The sequence below is a fragment of the Coregonus lavaretus genome (genome assembly GCF_964263955.1).
Source record: "Coregonus lavaretus genome assembly, chromosome: 3".
In the NCBI taxonomy this organism is placed as follows: Eukaryota; Metazoa; Chordata; class Actinopteri; order Salmoniformes; family Salmonidae; genus Coregonus; species Coregonus lavaretus.
Genome location: NC_139990.1, coordinates 40,340,944 through 40,359,544, shown reverse-complemented (window position 1 = coordinate 40,359,544; position 18,601 = coordinate 40,340,944). Strand labels below are relative to the sequence as shown.

General features: G+C 45.6%; 1 protein-coding gene across 1 annotated transcript in view; it reads right to left on the bottom strand.

Annotated features, from left to right (window-relative positions):
• Nucleotides 1–18,601, bottom strand: part of cdkal1 (CDK5 regulatory subunit associated protein 1-like 1) — a 993,836-nt gene that overhangs the window by 281,223 nt on the left and 694,012 nt on the right. The window lies entirely within an intron of this gene.

Genomic DNA, 18,601 nt, shown 5'->3' with positions numbered 1-18,601 from the left:
GGGGATAAACATACCTGAATTTGTCCAATAGAAACTCTCGTTTGCAACTGTTGGACTAATGATTACACCCTAGATCAGCTAGATGCATGAAAGAGCGTGTTCAAGGTGGTATTGAATGTGTCGCCTGTCTGTCACCCTGATTACTCAAATGTTTCTCTCTATCTCTGCACCTACGTTGTAAAACTTTCAATCATAGGCTAGGTTGTAGCAACCTCATGATGGGTACAGGGAACATTAAGAGTATCATGTAGTAGCCTAAACCTATCGATGTTACATTGAACTGGGTGAATGGAATATGAATGACAGTCATCCAATATGCTGTAATAGAAATAAGGCCATGCTCATTAAAAAATATATTGGACTCCCTCATCTTAAACGGCACCTACCGCCACTGGTGCTGACCTTTAACCTCACACAGAGAATGTTGATTTAGAAATGAATGATTCACTGTAGCCTATAAGGAGTTAGAAATACAGTCGAATACTTAAGAAGCTTCCCTCTGTATGTAGTTATCTGTATACAGGGTGTTCTTGCCCTCAATAATCACATCATAAATCGAAATGATCCAAGTGAGAAGGGCTCGAAGGTTTCATAAGAGGAGAGGAAAGAGAAGGTGAGTATTGTAGAGTTTGTTGGAGAGGTTGTATTTCACCAGCGTTATTTAATGAAAAGTCTGTTTCTGTTTGCTGTAGCCGAGGTGAGAAGGCACAGTGGTGAAGGTAACAGGTCGGTAAAACCTTAGCTGATGTTTGGCTAGCAGGTCAGAGTGTGGCTCGCTGATGTTGCAGTGGTCCTCTGTAGCTCAGCTGGTAGAGCACGGCGCTTGTAACGCCAAGGTAGTGGGTTCGATCCCCGGGACCACCCATACACAAAAAAATGTATGCACGCATGACTGTAAGTCGCTTTGGATAAAAACGTCTGCTAAATGGCATATTATTATTATTATTATGTTGGAACCTCAGAATTCACAGGCCTCTGGGATTTAACCTAGCCAGCTGGGACTGGTCTTGTAGTAAGTTTTGAGATCACACAGTTAGCCACATAACTTGCATTGAGAAGACCCCTACAGCATGTTTTGTGTGACTTGTCTTGAATACAGGTGTCTCTTTACTGACGGGTGTCTGGTGTCGACAGCGACACCCTACCTGTCTGTGTTGTGTGAGTGACTCAGGAAGTGTGAACACCATGTGTCAGCGTGCAGGTGTCTGCTCCATGTGAATAGAAGAGGAATCAGTTTCCCCTCCGTGTGTGTGTGTGTGAGCTGGGGCAGTCCCTGGACACGGGGTGTGTATGGGAGACAATGTAATGGAAACCTGTTTACAAGGTGAGGGAATTATGAGCCAGTGGTTTAAAATTGTTCTCTCTCCCCTCCTGTCCCTCTTCCCCTTCCACTCTCCTCCTCCCCTCTCCTCTCCTGTCCTCTCCTCTCTCTGCCTCTCTCTCCCCTCCCTCTTCCCCTTTCACTCTCCTCATCCCCTCTCCTCCTTTCCTCTCCTGTCCTCTCCTCTCTCTCCCTCTCTCTCCCCTTCTGTCCCTCTTCCCCTTCCACTCTCCTCCTCCCCTCTCCTCTCCTCTCCTCTCTCTGCCTCTCTCTTCCCTCTTCCTCTTCCCCTTTCACTCTTCTCCTCTCACTCTTCTCCTCTCCTCTCCTCTCCTCTCCTCTCCTCTCCTCTCCTCTCCTCTCCTCTCCTCTCCTCTCCTCTCCTCTCCTCTCCTCTCTCTCCCCTCCTGTCCCTCTTCCCCTTTCACTCCTCTCCTCTCCTCTCCTCTCCTCTCCTCTCCTCTCCTCTCCTCTCCTCTCCTCTCCTCTCCTCTCCTCTCCTCTCCTCTCCTCTCCTCTCCTCTCCTCTCCTCTCCTCTCCTCTCTCTCCCCTCCTGTCCCTCTTCCCCTTTCACTCCTCTCCTCTCCTCTCCTCTCCTCTCCTCTCCTCTCCTCTCCTCTCCTCTCCTCTCCTCTCCTCTCCTCTCCTCTCCTCTCCTCTCCTCTCCTCTCTCTCCCTTTCTCTCCCCTCCTGTCCCTCTTCCCCTTTCTCTCCTCTCCTCTCCTCTCCTCTCCTCTCCTCTCCTCTCCTCTCCTCTCCTCTCCTCTCCTCTCCTCTCCTCTCCTCCTCTCCTCTCCTCTCCTCTCTCTCCCTCTCTCTCCCCTCCTGTCCCTCTTCCCCTTTCACTCCTCTCCTCTCCTCTCCTCTCCTCTCCTCTCCTCTCCTCTCCTCTCCTCTCCTCTCCTCTCCTCTCCTCTCTCTCCCTCTCTCTCCCCTCCTGTCCCTCTTCCCCTTTCACTCCTCTCCTCTCCTCTCCTCTCCTCTCCTCTCCTCTCCTCTCCTCTCCTCTCCTCTCCTCTCCTCTCCTCTCCTCTCCTCTCCTCTCCTCTCCTCTCCTCTCTATTTCCTCTCCTGTCCTCTCCTCTCTCTTTCCTCTCATCTACCTCTCCTGTGCCAGTGTGATAAAGTTAGCAGGGCCTCTCCTAGTTCATCTGTCTTCCTGTACCAACAGCTTACAGCAGGCTGAGGAATACTGCAGCTCAGTGTCCTCTTCCTGGGCTTATGAATGGCCCCGGGCCAGACGACTGCTGTCATTGAGACGGAAAGCTTTTGGATTCGGCCAAAGATGTTATTTAACTCTCACCTCAGATATGAACTGAGTACTTGAACCAAATGTTTAGACTGAAATATGTTATTTAACTCTCACCTCAGATATGAACTGAATACTTGAACCAAATGTTTAGACTGAAATATGTTATTTAACTCTCACCTCAGATATGAACTGAATACTTGAACCAAATGTTTAGACTGAAATATGTTATTTAACTCTCACCTCAGATATGAACTGAATACTTGAACTAAATGTTTAGACTGAAATAAGCTACTTATTTTATCTTTCACTCGTTGTTGAATTGCTGATCAGCACGGTGTTGCAGTGCAAAAGTCAGCGTGGTTTTATAAATATGCCATACACCACAAACCAAGGCTTGAAAAGCTATAGTAACTTACATTTATAGTATACTGAGATATCAAATGATATTTTAGCAAATATTTGATGTGAATGAGTTCAATAGGCATTTGAGTGATGCTTGTGATACGTTTCAGAGTATGAATGGAAATGGGAACAGCAGTCGTCTGTGGGGGTGTCACTTGAGTCCAGCTAACCAGCTAACTAGCACTCAAACTGAACATGACTTCTGGGTGAGGGCTACGGATGTAACTAACGCCTGTCTGCCCTCGGTCCCTCCGTGTAGAAATGGAAATGATTTTAGTCAAACAAAATGTGGGATTCCTGTTTCATGAGCGCTGCTCATAATGGTATGGCAACACAACTCATTCCACATGCAAGACTGGGGGGGGGGGGGGGGGCAGAGGGATCAGTGACAGTAATTGCACTCAGTCAAACGTGTGTGTTTGTGTGTGTGTGTGTGTGTAGATATGTGTTAGTGCAGTTGTTCGCTCTGAAAGGTTGTGTTTTGTGCTTTCTGTTGAGAGGAGGACAAATAACTGCCCACATTTAATAATAAACATTTTTTTTTAAATCATTATTACAAGGACGTTATCTTTAGAATTTACTCAAGCTGTCTTTACATTGTGGATGCCTATTTTCCCTGAAAGCCAGAAAAAAAAATCCCAAATGCTAATTATTATTCAGTGTTTCTGGACATACTGATAGCCTTGTAAAATAGCACATGCTAATGTTGAATGTTTCTGGACATAACATACTCGTGTTACTGGATTGTAATGCAGAAGCACTTGAATTGAGACCTTTGATTTTCTATTAACCTATGCTAGCGCAATGCAACACGTTTATCATGTTGTGTAAATGACTGAGGGAGTCAGTGTAGCTCTGAAAGAAGCATCCTTGATTTTCTCTGTTATTGATGTTCAACCTGGCATAGAGGCAGGAGCAGGGCTTTGTGTGTGTGTGTGTGTGTGTGTGTGTGTGTGTGGCAGCTTATTAGTAATGTTCTAATCAAGGTTAAGTTAACCAGCCTCTGTTTTGCTGGTATTTGCTTAAAAGGTCTGATACCATGATGATTCACCTGACAGAAATATTGCCCTTTTTATACCATCATCACCACCACCTCATCACCACAACCACCACCTCATCACCACAACCACCACCTCATCACCACAACCACCACCTCATCACCACAACCACCACCTCATCACCACAACCGCCACCTCATCACCACACCACCACCTCATCTCCCCCACCATCACCACAACCACACCTCATCACCACAACCACCACCTCATCTCCCCCACCATCACCACAACCACCACCTCATCACCACACCACCAACTCATCTCCCCACCATCACCACCACCACCACTTCATCACCACCACCACCTCACCACCACCTCATCTCCACATCCAGTACCTCACCACCACCACCACCTCATCTCCACATCCAGTATCTCACCACCACCTCATCTTCACATCCAGTACCTCACCACCTCATTTCCACATCCAGTACCTCATCACCACCACCTCCACCTCATCACCACATCCAGTATCTCACCACCACCACCTCATCTCCACATCCAGCACCTCACAACCACCATCTCATCTCCACATCCAATACCTCACCACCACCACCACCTCATCTCCACATCAGTACCTCATCACCACCACCATCTCATCTCCACAGTCAGTACCTCATCACCACCACCATCTCATCTCCACAGCCAGTACCTCATCACCACCACCATCTCATCTCCACAGCCAGTACCTCATCACCACCACCATCTCACCTCCACATTCAATATGTCACCACCACCTCATCTCCATATCCAATACCTCACTACCACCTCATCTCCATATCCAATACCTCACTACCACCACCATCTCATCTACACATTCAATATGTCACCACCACCACCATCTAATCTCCACATCCAGTACCTCATCACCACCACCATCACCTCATCTCCACAGCCAGTACCTCATCACCACCATCACCTCATCTCCACATCCAGCACCTCACAACCACCATCTCATCTCCACATCCAATACCTCACCACCACCACCATCTCATCTCCACATCCAGTACCTCATCACCACCACCATCTCATCTCCACAGCCAGTACCTCATCACCACCACCATCTCACCTCCACATTCAATATGTCACCACCACCTCATCTCCATATCCAATACCTCACTACCACCACCATCTCATCTACACATTCAATATGTCACCACCACCACCATCTCATCTCCGCATCCAGTACCTCATCACCACCACCTCATCTCCACATCAGTACCTCACCCACACCACCACCTCATCTCCACATCAGTACCTCACCCACACCACCACCTCATCTCCACATCCAGTACCTCACCACCACCACCATCTCATCTCCACATCCAGTACCTCATCACCACCACCATCTCATCTCCACAGCCAGTACCTCATCACCACCACCATCTCACCTCCACATTAAATATGTCACCACCACCTCATCTCCATATCCAATACCTCACTACCACCACCTCATCTCCACATCCAGCACCTCACAACCACCATCTCATCTCCACATCCAATACCTCACCACCACCACCACCTCATCTCCACAGCCAGTACCTCACCACCACCACCACCTCATCTCCACAGCCAGTACCTCATCACCACCACCATCTCATCTCCACAGTCAGTACCTCATCACCACCACCATCTCATCTCCACAGCCAGTACCTCATCACCACCACCATCTCACCTCCACATTCAATATGTCACCACCACCTCATCTCCACATCCAGTACCTCATCACCACCACCTCACAACCACCACCACCTCATCTCCACATCCAGTACCTCACCACCTCATCTCCACATCCAATACCTCACCACCACCACCCCCTCATCTCCACATCCAGTACCTCACCACCACCACCACCACCTCATCTCCACATCCAGTACCTCACCACCTCATCTCCACATCCAATACCTCACCACCACCACCACCTCATCTCCACATCCAGTACCTCATCAACACCATCTCATCTCCACATCCAATACCTCACCACCACCACCATCTCATCTCCACATCCAGTACCTCACCACCACCACCATCTCACCTCCACATTCAATATGTCACCACCACCTCATCTCCATATCCAATACCTCACTACCACCACCTCATCTCCACATCCAGCACCTCATCTCCACATCAGTACCTCACCCACACCACCATCTCATCTCCACATCCAGTACCTCATCACCACCACCATCACCTCATCTCCACAGCCAGTACCTCATCACCACCACCATCTCATCTCCACAGCCAGTACCTCATCACCACCACCATCTCATCTCCACAGCCAGTACCTCATCACCACCACCATCTCACCTCCACATTCAATATGTCACCACCACCTCATCTCCATATCCAATACCTCACTACCACCATCTAATCTCCACATCCAAAACCTATCACCACCACCACCACCTCATCTCCACATCAGTACCTCACCCACACCACCATCTCATCTCCACATCCAGTACCTCATCACCACCACCATCACCTCATCTCCACAGCCAGTACCTCATCACCACCACCATCTCATCTCCACAGCCAGTACCTCATCACCACCACCATCTCATCTCCACAGCCAGTACCTCATCACCACCACCATCTCACCTCCACATTCAATATGTCACCACCACCTCATCTCCATATCCAATACCTCACTACCACCACCTCATCTCCACATCCAGCACCTCATCACCACCACCACCTCATCTCCATATCCAATACCTCACTACCACCACCATCTCATCTACACATTCAATATGTCACCACCACCACCATCTAATCTCCACATCCAAAACCTCATCACCACCACCACCACCTCATCTCCACATCAGTACCTCACCCACACCACCATCTCATCTCCACATCCAGTACCTCATCACCACCACCATCACCTCATCTCCACAGCCAGTACCTCATCACCACCACCATCTCATCTCCACAGCCAGTACCTCATCACCACCACCATCTCATCTCCACAGCCAGTACCTCATCACCACCACCATCTCACCTCCACATTCAATATGTCACCACCACCTCATCTCCATATCCAATACCTCACTACCACCACCTCATCTCCACATCCAGCACCTCATCACCACCACCACCTCATCTCCATATCCAATACCTCACTACCACCACCATCTCATCTACACATTCAATATGTCACCACCACCACCATCTAATCTCCACATCCAAAACCTCATCACCACCACCACCACCTCATCTCCACATCAGTACCTCACCCACACCACCATCTCATCTCCACATCCAGTACCTCCTCACCACCACCATCACCTCATCTCCACAGCCAGTACCTCATCACCACCACCATCTCATCTCCACAGCCAGTACCTCATCACCACCACCATCTCATCTCCACAGCCAGTACCTCATCACCACCACCATCTCACCTCCACATTCAATATGTCACCACCATCTCATCTCCATATCCAATACCTCACTACCGCCACCTCATCTCCACATCCAGCACCTCATCACCACCACCACTTCATCTCCATATCCAATACCTCACTACCACCACCATCTCATCTACACATTCAATATGTCACCACCACCACCATCTAATCTCCACATCCAAAACCTCATCACCACCACCACCACCTCATCTCCACATCAGTACCTCACCCACACCACCATCTCATCTCCACATCGGTACCTCACCCACACCACCATCTCATCTCCACATCCAGTACCTCATCACCACCACCATCACCTCATCTCCACAGCCAGTACCTCATCACCACCACCATCTCATCTCCACAGCCAGTACCTCATCACCACCACCATCTCACCTCCACATTCAATATGTCACCACCACCTCATCTCCATATCCAATACCTCACTACCACCACCTCATCTCCACATCCAGTACCTCATCACCACCACCATCTCATCTCCACATCCAATACCTCACCACCACCACCATCTCATCTCCACAGCCAGTACCTCATCACCACCACCATCTCACCTCCACATTCAATATGTCACCACCACCTCATCTCCATATCCAATACCTCACCACCACCTCATCTCCATATCCAATACCTCACTACCACCACCATCTCATCTACACATTCAATATGTCACCACCACCACATCTAATCTCCACATCCAAAACCTCATCACCACCACCACCACCTCATCTCCACAGCCAGTACCTCACCACCACCACCATCACCTCATCTCCACAGCCAGTACCTCATCACCACCACCATCTCATCTCCACAGCCAGTACCTCATCACCACCACCATCTCACCTCCACATTCAATATGTCACCACCACCTCATCTCCATATCCAATACCTCACTACCACCACCTCATCTCCACATCCAGTACCTCATCACCACCACCATCTCATCTCCACATCCAATACCTCACCACCACCACCATCTCATCTCCACAGCCAGTACCTCATCACCACCACCATCTCACCTCCACATTCAATATGTCACCACCACCTCATCTCCATATCCAATACCTCACCACCACCTCATCTCCATATCCAATACCTCACTACCACCACCATCTCATCTACACATTCAATATGTCACCACCACCACCATCTAATCTCCACATCCAAAACCTCATCACCACCACCACCACCTCATCTCCACAGCCAGTACCTCACCACCACCACCATCACCTCATCTCCACAGCCAGTACCTCATCACCACCACCATCTCATCTCCACAGCCAGTACCTCATCACCACCACCACCTCACCTCCACATTCAATATGTCACCACCACCTCATCTCCATATCCAATACCTCACTACCACCACCTCATCTCCATATCCAATACCTCACTACCACCACCATCTCATCTACACATTCAATATGTCACCACCACCACCATCTAATCTCCACATCCAAAACCTCATCACCACCACCACCACCTCATCTCCACAGCCAGTACCTCATCACCACCACCATCTCATCTCCACATCCAGTACCTCACCACCACCACCACCTCATCTCCACATCCAAAACCTCATCACCACCACCACCACCTCATCTCCACAGCCAGTACCTCATCACCACCACCATCTCATCTCCACATCCAGTACCTCACCACCTCACCACCACCTCATCTCCACATCCAGTACCTCACCACCACCACCACCTCATCTCCACAGCCAGTACCTCATCACCACCACCATCTCACCTCCACATTCAATATGTCACCACCACCTCATCTCCACAGCCAGTACCTCATCACCACCACCACCACCTCATCTCCACAGCCAGTACCTCACCACCACCACCATCTCATCTCCACATCCAAAACCTCATTACATTAGTCCTGAATTTACAACAGAGCCCTGTTCACTTTTTGTGACTCATGAATCTCTCAAACTCAGAACCAAAGGCTCGATTCAATCCATAGCGCTGAAAATCTGCACTGTAGCGTGATTAGGGCTCCCGAGTGGCGCAGTGGTCTAAGGCACTGCATCTCAGTGCTTGAGGCGTCACTACAGACCCCCTTTTTCGATTCCAGGCTGTATCACAACCGGCCGTGATTGGGAGTCCCATAGGGCGGCGCACAATTGGCCCAGCGTCGTCCGGGTTTGGCCCGGTGTAGGCCGTCATTATAAATAAGAATTTGTTCTTAACTGACTTGCCAAGTTAAATAAAGGTAAAAGAAAATTTAAAAAAATTGAATTTAAAGATAATTTCCGATTAAGCCGACATATGCATCTTTTACCATGAATGAAGTCTCTGTGAACACGGGAACACTGCCTTGAAATGTCTTCTTTAGTGCAGGTCTTCTGCGCTACGGGTTGAATCCAGCCCCAAGTCTTGCGTGTGCAGTCTGTCACGAGAGACTAGTGACACATTGCTGACACACGTTGCTAGAATCCCATTTGAAAAACAAGTGACCAGCTCATCCTCTCTGTGAAAGCTAACTCAGAACTTCACGTTCAAATGAGAGTTCAAGAGGTCGGCCCGTGTCCCAAACAGAGACAACATGTTTTCCTCTTTGCAGCCGTGACATTAACAACAACAGGCACTCGGCCAGATGCACACTCACAAACACACACGTCCAAACACACACACACACACGTCCAAACACACACGTCCAAACACACACACACACACGTCCAAACACACACACACACCCAAATACAGAGAGAGACAGAGAGAGGAGTGTCCTCTGATAGACTAAATGATTTATGTGGTTTATGGAGTGGCGCTCTGCCCCGCGACACATACACTACCGTTCAAAGGTTTGGGGTCACTTAAAGAAAAGCACATTTTCTGTCCATTAAAATAACATCAAATTGATCAGAAATACAGTGTAGACATTGTTAATGTTGTAAATGGCTATTGTAGCTGGAAACGGCTGATTAAAAAAAAAAAAAATGGAATATCTACATATGCGTACAGATGCCCATTATCAGCAACCATCAGTCCTGTGTTCCAATGGCCCGTTGTGTTTGCTAATCCAAGTTTATCATGTAAAAAGGCTAATTGATCATTAGAAAACCCTTTTGCAATTATGTAAGCACAGCTGAAAACTGTTGTGCTGATTAAAGAAGCAATAAAACTTGCCTACTTGAGACTAGTTGAGTATCTGGAGCATCAGCAATTGTGGGTTCGATTACAGGCTCAAAATGGCCAGAAACAAAGAACTTTGTTCTGAAACTCGTCAGTCTATTCTTGTTCTGAGAAATTAAGGCTATTCCATGCAAGAAATTGCCAAGAAACTGAAGATCTCGTACAACGCTGTGTACTACTCTCTTCACAGAACAGCGCAAACTGGCTCTAACCAGAATAGAAAGAGGAGTGGGAGGCCCCGGTGCACAACTGAGCAAGAGGACAAATACATTAGAGTGTCTAGTTTGAGAAACAGACCTCAACTGGCAGCTTCATTAAATAGTACCCGCAAAACACCAGTCTCAACGTCAACAGTGAAGAGGCGACTCCGGGATGCTGACCTTCTAGGCAGAGTTGCATAGAAAAAGCCATATCAGACTGCCCATCTTAATCTTTTCTTTGTATTGGCCAGTCTGAGATATGGATTTTCCTTTGCAACTCTGCCTAGAAGGTCAGCATCCCGGAGTCGCCTCTTCACTGTTGACGTTGAGTGTCTAGGTTAGTAGAGCACTTAGATCACCTCTACGTTATATACCCTCAGCTTCCCAGAGCAGCAAAATACATGTTATATGCAGTTGAAGTCGGAAGTTTACATACACCTTAGCCAAATACATTTAAACTCAGTTTTTCCACAATTCCTGACATTTAATCCTAGTAAAAATTCCCTGTTTTAGGTCAGTTAGGATCACCACTCTATTTTAAGAATGTGAAATGTCAGAATAATAGTAGAGAGTGATTTATTTCAGCTTTTATTTATTTCATCACATTCCCAGTGGGTCAGAAGTTTACATACACTCAATTAGTATTTGGTAGCATTGCCTTTAAATTGTTTAACTTGGGTCAAACGTTTCGGGTAGCCTTCCACAAGCTTCCTACAATAACTTGGGTGAATTTTGGCCCATTCCTCCTGACAGAGCTGGTGTAACTGAGTCAGGTTTGTAGGCTTCCTTGCTCTCACACGCTTTTTCAGTTCTGCCCACACATTTTCTATAGGATTGAGGTCAGGGCTTTTTCCTGGCCACTTCAATACCTTGACTTTGTTGTCCTTAAGCCATTTTGCCACAACTTTGGAAGTATGCTTGGGGTCATTGTCCATTTGCGACCAAGCTTTAACTTCCTGACTGATGTCTTGACATAATTTTCCTTCCTCATGATGCCATCTATTTTGTGAAGTGCACAAGTCCCTCCTGCAGCAAAGCACCCCCACAGTATGATGCTGCCACCCCCGTGCTTCACGGTTGGGATGGTGTTCTTTGGCTTGCAAGCAACCCCCTTTTTCCTCCAAACATAAAGATGGTCATTATGGCCAAACAGTTCTATTTTTGTTTCATCAGACCAGATTACATTTCTCCCAAAAGTACCATCTTTGTCCCCATGTGCAGTTGCAAACCGTAGTCTGGCTTTTTTATGGTGGTTTTGGAGCAGTGGCTTCTTCCTTGCTGAGCGGCCTTTCAGGTTACGTCGATATAGGACTTGTTTTACTGTGGATATAGATACTTATGTACCTGTTTCCTCCAGCATCTTTACAAGGTCCTTTGCTGTTGTTCTGGGATTGATTTGCACTTTTCACACCAAAGTACGTTCATCTCTAGGAGACAGAACGTGTCTCCTTCCTGAGCGGTATGACGGCTGCGTGGTCCCATGGTGTTTATAGTTGCGTACTATTGTTTGTACAGATGAACGTGGTACCTTCAGGCGTTTGGAAATTGCTCCCAAGGATGAACCAGACTTGTGGAGGTCAAATTGTTTTTTACAGAGGTCTTGGCTGATTTATTTTGATTTTCCCATGATGTGAAGCAAAGAGGCACTGAGTTTGAAGGTAGGCCTTGAAATAAATCCACAGGTACACCTCCAATTGACTCAAATTATGTCAATTAGTCTATCAGAAGCTTCTAAAGCCATGACATCATTTTCTGGAATTTTCCAAGCTGTTTAAAGGCACAGTCAACTTAGTAAACCCACTGGAATTGTGAAATAATATGTCTGTAAACAATTGTTGGAAAAATTACTTGTCATGCACAAGGTAGATTTCCTAACCGACTTGCCAAAACTATAGTTTGTTTACAAGAAATTTGTGGAGTGGTTGAAAAACGAGTTTTAATGACTCCAACCTAAGTGTATGTAAACTTCCGACTTCAACTGTATCTATAATATATGTGTGTATGTATAAATATTGGACATAAAATAATGTAAAAAATACCAGCCAATCAGCTCCAAGTGATTTTAATTAGGAAATCTGTTCCAAGTATTCCCACGAATAATATAGAAATATGTGATTGGTGTCCAAAGTAAGCAAGGTTTAAAATGATTACGTGCTTCTTGCGGTCAATTTTCAGTCTACAAATGATTTGTGATTATGTGGAGAGAGGGAGAGAAACAGAGGTAGAGAGAGAGAGAAAGAAAAAAAAAGTATGAAGAGTTATTATTATTACACCAGCGTCAGAGTGACTAGGTCAACTGGCGCCTCCGCATCAACACAGCCGCTTGTTTACAACTCACCAAACACTCACACGTGCGTGCAGTGCAACACCAAAGCACCGAAACCAAGTCCTGAGTTCACCTCTGAGGAAGGGAGAGAGAGAGAGAGAGAGAGAGAGAGAGAGAGAGAGAGAGAGAGAGAGAGAGAGAGAGAGAGAGAGAGAGAGAGAGAGGAGAGAGAGAGAGAGAGAGAGAGAGAGAGGAGAGAGAGGAGAGAGAAGAGAAGAGAGAGAGAGAGAGAGAGAGAGGAAGAGAGAGAGAGAGAGAGAGAGAGAGAGAGGAGAAGAGAGAGAGAGAGAGGAGAGAGAGAGAGAGAGAGAGAGATAGAGAGAGAGAGAGAGAGAGAGAGAGAGACGATGATTGTTTCACAATCTTAGTTAGTCGTCCGTCTCTCTGACGGTTTTTATTCCCCTCCCAGGTGAACTCTGGCTTGGTTTCTGTGCTTTTGGTGTTGCCACTGCACGCACGTGGTGAGTGTTTGGGACAGAGTTGCCAGTTGTGCAACAGTGAACGTCCACTTGAGCGAGTCGTCAGCGGCTCTAATTGCTACATGTAGCCTACGTCTTCCAGATGGTGTGTTGGAAAACCCACAAAATATGTTAGATGAAGTTGGAACGTGCTCAACTCCATTTTTAATTGTCTAAGGGTTCTAGATGCAAACAGTCCCATGATATACATATTAATAAAGGGTCAACACTCACTTGAGAACTTGAGTATTTTTTTTCAAGACAGTACCAGATCCTAGTAATGAGATATGTAGTCAGTATGTCTAACTGAGTCATGTTCAAGGTGGTATGTAGTCAGTATGTCTAACTGAGTCATGTTCAAGGTGATATGTAGTCAGTATGTCTGAGTCATGTTCAAGGTGATATGGGCTCCTGAGTGGCGCAGTGGTCTAAGGCACACCTGCATCGCAGTGCTAACTGTGCCACTAGAGATCCTGTTTCGAATCCAGGCTCTGTCGCAGCCGGCCGCGCGACCGGGAGACTCATGGGCGGCGCACATTTGGCCCAGCGTTGTCCAGGGTAGGGGAGGGAATGGCCGGCAGGGATGTAGCCTCAGTTGATAGAGCATGGCGTTTGCAACGCCAGGGTTGTGGGTTCGATTCCACGGGGGGGCCCAGTATAAAAAAAAAAAAAAAGTTTTCACTAACTGTAAGTCGCTCTGGATAAGAGCGTCTGCTAAATGACTAAAATGTAAATGTAAATATGTAGTCAGTATGTCTAACTGAGTCATGTTCAGAGGGTGTTTGTTGTTCACTTCCTAAGACAGAAACACTTCCTGGTTGTTACCATTACAGGGACAAACTAGTGTGTCCTCCCGCTGGCACTCACGGAAACCTAGGTAACACCTAGAATATTGTACAGTTCAGTCTAGCCTCTGTCTGCTACCAACAACTGTAAGGCCTAGAAAATCTGGGTGACGTAATTGGTAGCTTTGGTAAACTGTATTTTCAGAGGAGCTTCCCCAACACTGCTATACTAGAGCTACTATTAGTCTAGCACTACAGCTGAAGTAGGGCTGTATGTCCAACAAATCATATCACCATGTATTTCACATTTGTGACGGTATTTTATGGTTTTTAATAATAAATATGCTTTGAGTAGGTCATGACCCTATGGTGGCGAGACATAAAATATTCAGATTGTTTTATACTGTTCAATCCAACTTCAAAACCAAAAAAATAACTTTTAGCATTTTCATGCATTTTTTTTTGCAATTCCTGCACTTTTCGTATTATTTCCTCACTGTGCCACGCAGGGCTGCATGATATGGGCTAAACATATAGGCCTTTGGTAATTGGTGAACTGTTGGAATCTTACAATTATATTTTTGGAATATAGTGGGCAGCACATTGAATACATTGTTGTTTGACATGACAATGAATGAATAAGCCAGGGAGGAATTATTGACCGGGTAGGAACCAAAGTGTTGGTCAGTGTTTCCAAGGAGGGGACCCTAATTAGATGTTATATTGCATGTTTTCTTACTTCATGTAGCTAGCTAACATATTTATACTTTGCCTATTCCTCTCTGATTGAGAATATACCGTTGCACAAACAACATGCTTATCTAGGTATACACCAGCACTAGTACAAGGCTGTATTAGCAAGCTACAATTAACAATACCCCATAATGACAAAGCAAGAACAGGTTTTTAGAATTTTTTTCAAATGTATTACAAATAAAAAACGGAATACCTTATTTACATAAGTATTCAGAACCTTAGCTATGAGACTCGAAATTGAGCTCAGGTGCATCCTGTTTCCATTGATCATCCTTGATGTTTCTACAACTTGATTGGAGTCCACCTGTGGTAAATTCAATTGATTAGAAATGATTTGGAAAGGCATACACCTGTCTATATAAGGTCCCACAGTTGACAGTGCATGTCAGAGCAAAAACCAAGCCATGAGGTCAAAGGAATTGTCCGTAGAGCTCCGTGACAGGGATCTGAAGAAGGGTACCAAAACATTTCTGCAGCATTGAAGTTCCCCAAGAACACAGTGGCCTTCATCATTCTTAAATGGAAGAAGTTTGGAACCACCAAGACTCTTCCTAGAGCTGGCCGCCCGGCCAAACTGGGCAATCGGGAGAGAAGGGCCTTGGTCAGGGAGGTGACCAAGAACCCGATGTTCACTTTGACAGAGATCCAGAGTTCCTCTGTGAAGATGGGAGAACCTTCCAGAAGGACAACCATCTCTGCAGCACTCCACCAATCAGGCCTTTATGGTAGAGTGGTCAGACGGAAGCCACTCTTCAGTAAAAGGCACATGACAGCACACTTGGAGTTTGCCAAAAGCCACCTAAAGCACTCTCAGACCATGAGAAACAAGATGATCTGGTCTGATGAAACCAAGATTGATATCTTTGGCCTGAATGCCAAGCTTCACGTCTGTAGGAAACCTGGCACCATTCCTACGGTGAAGCATGGGGGTGGCAGCATCATGCTGTGGGGATGTTTTTCAGTGGCAGGGACTGGGAGACTAGTAAGGTTCGAGGGAAAGATGAACGGAGCAAAGTAGAGAGAGATAATTGATGAAAACCTGTTCCAGAGCGCTCAGGACCTCAGACTGGGGCGAAGGTTCACCTTCCAACAAGGCAATGACCCTAAGCACACAGCCAAGACAACGCAGGAGTTACTTCGGGACAAATCTCTATGTCCTTGAGTGGCCCAGCCAGAGCCTGGACTTGAACCCGATTGAAGATCTCTGGTGTGACCTGAAAATAGCTGTGCAGCGACGCTCCCAATCCAACCTGACAGAGCTTGAGAGGATCTGCGGAGAAGAATGGGAGAAACTCCCCAAATACAGGTGTGCCAAGCTTGTAGCGTCATACCCAAGAAGACTCGAGGCTGTAATCGCTGTCAAAGGTGCTTCAACAAAGTACTGAGTAAAGGGTCTGAATACTTATGTAAATATAATATTTCAGTGTATTTTTAATACATTTGCAAATATTCCGAAAAACCAGTTTTTTCTTTGTCATTATGGGGTGTTGTGTGTAGATTGATGAGGGGGAAAAACAATTTAATCAATTTTAGAATAAGGCTGTAACGTAACAAAATGTTGAAAAGGTCAAGGGGTTTGAATACTTTCCGAATGCGCTATGCACTGAGCTTGTCTGATGCTTTAAGCTGTTTGATTAAATAATTAAGACACAAATGACTCAAGATGGAGCCAGAGATCAAGATGGTGATCAAGATAGCCTAACCAGAAGGGGGGAAAAAAACATTATCCCGCCTCCTCCCGCTCCTGCTGGCCTTCGCAGATTCTGCCATTACGCTCCTGAAGTTGCCGATTTATAGGCTACACCAGGGGTCGGCGACCTTTTCCATGTGGAGTGCCAATTTTTCAATTTATCTTACCATTTCTACCGATCTGCGTGCCAGTTATGATTTTCATTTGCACATTTTCATGGAACAGTTTAATTTCTATTATAATAACTTGTTTTTGTTCTATTGTTCTAACAAGGCAAAAATAGCCTACATAAAGCCAACCAATCAAAACGTTGCAGGTAGAAAATATACTGATGTAAATAAATATCCTAGGACAGGAAAAGGCGCAACGTTCGCTCACCATTATTTTTTAAAAGTTTTATTAGACAAGTTTAAAAGATTGATGTTTCGGTGTTCAATGGCGTTCTTCAGAATAAATAAATAGCCGAAAAATCACATTGGCTATGCATGGCGGATTCAGTCGAATTCATCTCTCTACTCTGCCTGTCTGCAACAAACATGAAACATTGTATCAACTATCAACTGTGTCTCCCCCAAAGCTAGCAAACTTGCAACATTGTATAAACTATTCTGGGCCTTCAGATTTTTCCTGCGCGAGGGAGCTGTATTTGCTTAAGGGATAAGAAATAATCCGGTATTTTATTAAATTTCCACTGGATCTGAGCGTGACATTTCACCTTTTTACGCTGAGGCTCGTTGGTTATCGAAAGGGAGAGAGCTGGAACAAATGTTCAAATAACTTTGAGGAACTATTGTCATCTAAAGCTGTTTGAGGTGGAGAAAAAATAAATACTTTGAGAAGCTCCTCAGCCCGTTAGTGGTGGTTAGTTAAGAATCTGAAATCCCCAAATGGGCACATTCATACATTTGCGCGCAGGCCAGGTACCCTCAATAGACCTACTTCTGCGTAATCAGGTGCGCGTCCTTACTCAACATTGACAGAAGCGCCCCAAACAAAAATACAATGAATAAATTGACAAAACTTGTAAATAGAATGAAAAAAATAAAAATAAAAATGTGTTTCTCAAACATGTAGCAGGTTGTATGTGTGTGAGCTCTGCAATGAGAGTGGTACATTTTTTACATTTACATTTTTAGTCATTTAGCAGACGCTCTTATCCAGTGAGTGCATACATATTTTTTTTATTTTTTTCATACTGTAATAATAATAATATATTTAATGCATTAACAGAAATTGTTACCAAGCAAACATTGTAGATGAGAAAGTATGGGAATTAACGGTACATGTACTACTGGTGATGTATGGAATGGTGAATTGATAGACACTATAAAAACAAAGAGTCTCACACTCCATATGTATAACCTCCCAGTCATTTATTGGGTAAAAAAACACCAACGTTTCGGGATCACTGTGCCTTCTTCAGGGTAATGTCATGAACGCTTGAACCAGGTTTATGTAGACAAACAGTGCAATTAGTGCAACCAATGACAATCATGAGGGGTGTGTCGTAATTGCCAGGTTGATCAGAATGAATTGAGAGAAACTGTTAAAAGATAATAGCCCACAACATATTGAATATATTATGCCGTTGATATCATTAGCATCAACATTCATTGTTTCATTTATAGACACTAACAATCAAAGGGAGAACAATTCACACAATGAAGTTATGAAACAATTAATGTACACGAATTGGCGGTAGAGAGCATTCTGGAGAGAGACAGGCCTTTTGCAGCATTCTTGTGTCTAAACCACTCTCCCCTTTTTCTTAACTCAATGTT